At 38.9% G+C, this 3397-nt stretch overlaps 1 pseudogene; it reads left to right on the forward strand.

Moving 5' to 3' along the window:
* Positions 1–2251: 2251 nt before the first annotated feature.
* Positions 2252–2976, forward strand: LOC103609110 (annotated as a pseudogene).
* Positions 2977–3397: the final 421 nt, after the last annotated feature.

The raw sequence follows: 3397 nt of genomic DNA on the forward strand, positions 1-3397 counted from the left end.
TAGGTCTTTCACATTTAAATAATTTCACTGAGAGGGCTCTTTTTCACCCTTGAGGTACCTGATATGTTTTCTATTCCCCTTTTCATGTACTCCTTCCTATTTTACATTTCATGTTAATATCCAATAATAGTTACTAATTAGAGACCATTTCTCCCCACAATTCATATCTGTTGCTATAGTTGGAAAGCACTAACCCCAGAACACAATTTGTGATCTGGCTAAAGGAAAACATCACATGGTAAACTGATAAGAGCAACTTATTGTGAAATATTCTGAGTATAGCTCAGTGTCAAAACATTGGTTTTCAATGTCAAAATACAGAGTTCACTGGAAAATCTGGAGCTGAAATAAAGCATACTTAAAGTAGAGCCTTGAGCAAATTCTCTTTCGGCTACTCATCACCACAGTCATTGGAGGTAGACATATGTTGCTGGGTGAATTATTTCTAGTTTGCAGATGCAGGAAGTGAGAGTTCCAGAAAAGTAGATGTGTTCCTAGCAAAAAGTCAGTGTCATTGTCAAGACCAGACGTAAACAGCAGTATTCCCAAAGAAAGATTCTGATGGTTGTTAATTTATTGACACCCACTATCTTGCTTGAAGGTAGAGATCCACAAAAGAGGTCATTGCTTTGCATTTCTCCACAATTTATTCATCTCATTAAGACAATTGAAAAAAAATCTTAATTTCATAAAACTCACACTTACTGTCTCCTGTCATTTTAGAGGAGGTTAGTTTGAGTTTCCAAATAGTTTGGGTCACTGGGTGCTTGCTATGTGTCAGTTTCTGAGCTTGGCACAGGAAAAACAAAATAAATTGGATATCAGGGATATTCACTGATATTTAGTGGGGAAGGGCAAAACATACTAATAAATATCTTTATATTGTAATGTGGATTTTCTGTGGTTGAAATGTGCACAGGGTGTTATGGGAGGCCAGACAGCAACACTTAGACCAACCTGGAGTTAGGGAAGTCTTCCTGGAAAAGACAATAATTCAGTTGTGTCTGTTCTGTTTCTTTGTTTAGCAGTACTTATTTGCTCATTAAAAAATTTCAGCTGATATAAGGTTACTTCAAAAAGTTTCTGGAAAAATGGAATTGAAAGATAATACGAATCTTTCCATAAACTTTTTGAAGATCCCTCGTACATGCAAATATAAACAAGAGAGTAAAACCCACCCTAAATCTCTTCACACAGATAATTACAGTGTACATTTTGGTGAGTACCCTTCCAGACATGCATGAAATAATGTGCTTGTTTGTATACACATAATTTTATATAAATGTGGCCATACTCCACATGTTATTCAGTATCTTGATTATTTTTCATTCAACAGCATAACCTGGACATCATTCTAGATCAATGAATTTAAAATTATATCACATTTTTTAATGATAACATAGTATTCTATTTTGTGCCTTATTTAATTAGTTCCTTATCAAAGAACAGTTAAGTCGTTTTCAAGTATTTTGTTGTTTTAAGTATGCTGTAATTAATATCATTGTGTCTATGGCTTTGGGTACTTGGATCTCCACAGATAAATCTCTGGATCATAAGTTACACACATTTGAAATTAGTCCAAGTGCTCTCCAGAAAAGTTGTCCCATTTCAAATCCCCATATTTTGCTGCACTTTTGTGAGCATCAGATTTTTGTCAATATATTTATCTCTGCCAATCTGACAAAGAATTGTGTTTATTTTATTTCTTTAATCAGTAGTAAGTTTAAACATCTTTTCATAGTTTTTGGCCTGTTTTTATTATTTTCATGTATTACTTGTACATATTTTTCATTGGCATGTTTATCATCTTCTAGTTGATTTATAAAAAATTTTTGTATGTTGGGGATGTTAATGTCTGCCTGTCATATGCACTGTGATTATTATTTCACCTCTTTGCTTATTTGACCTTAATTGTGATTTTAAAATGCTTATGAGTCGGGTCTATTAGCCTTTTCTATTTTGATTTTACTTTATGCAGGCTGTAAAGAGATGTTTCCACAGGGAGATTTTTTTGAGTTCATATTTTCCTCTGGTACTTTTATGGCTTTATTTATATTTAATTATTTAAGCCATCTAGAATTAGCTGTGCTATAAAAAGTGAGGCAGCCTGCTTCTGCCAGAGAACACCGAATTGCAGATGATGCTGGTGCAGTGGGGGGACCCTGGGGACCCTGGGGGCCCTGGAATGGGAAGCCTTCACAGCTTCTGCAGAGGCTTCACAGAGGCATCTGGGGCTGGGGTTGTCGGGGTCATGGAGCTCACGGAGGCAGGCTCAGGACAAAGAGCAGATCCTGTCATCAAGGTGGGACACCTGATAAAGGACATGAAGATCAAATTCCTGGAGATCTACCTCATCTCCCTGTCTATCAAGGAGTCTGAGATCATTGATTTTTCCTGAGAGCATCCCTCACGGATGAGGTTTTGAGGATTACACTGGTGCAAAAGCAGACCTGTGTTGACCAGTGGACCAGCTTCAAGGCATTTGTGGCCATTGGGAACTACAATGGCCATGTCAGTCTGGGAGCTAAGTACTCCAAGGACGTAGCCACCACCATCTGAGGGGCTGTCATCCTGGACCAGATCTCCATTGTCCCTGTGTGGAGAGGCTACTGGGGGAACAAGATTGGCAAGCTCCCACACTGTCCCTCACAAGGTGACAGGCTGCTGCAGCTCTGTGCGGGTACACCTCATCCCTGCCCCCAGAGGCACTGGCATCATCTTGGCCCCTGCGCCTGAGAACCTGGCTGGTATTGATCACTGCCGCACCTCAGCTAGGGGCTGCACTGCCACCCCGGGCAATTTCACCAAGGCAACCTTTGATGCCATCTCCAGGACCTACAGCTATCTGACCCCCGACCTCTGGAAGGAGACTGTGCTCACCAAGTCTCCCTATCAGAAATTCACAGATCATCTTATAAAGACCCACACTAGACTCTCTGTGCAGAGGACCCAGCTCCAGCTGTGGCTACAACATAAGGATTTTTATACAAGGAAAAATAAAGTGAATTAATTAAGCCTGTTTTAAAAAAAAGAGTGAGGCAGGGTTTCTGTTAGTCATCTATGTTAAATGATCTTTTTCCTGGCTAATTTAAAATACTACATAATCATTGAGGGTACAGGTCTTGGAGTTAGGCTGTCTAGGTCCTAATTCTGGCTCCATTGCCTACTAACTGGATGAACCTGTTTTCTCATATATAAAATGAGGATAATAATAGTACTTATATCTTGGAGTTGTTTTCAGGACTCATACGTTACTGTATGTCAAGGGCGTAGAATAATACATGGCACATAATAAGAGCTTACTAACAAGTAGCTATTATTGGATTCCAAATTCAATGTATATGTGTGACTATTTATAGACTTTACTCTGATGCACTAACTGGAATCTAGAAATTCA

This window comes from Galeopterus variegatus, unplaced genomic scaffold (genome assembly GCF_000696425.1).
Source record: "Galeopterus variegatus unplaced genomic scaffold, G_variegatus-3.0.2 Scaffold158, whole genome shotgun sequence".
Taxonomy (NCBI): Eukaryota; Metazoa; Chordata; class Mammalia; order Dermoptera; family Cynocephalidae; genus Galeopterus; species Galeopterus variegatus.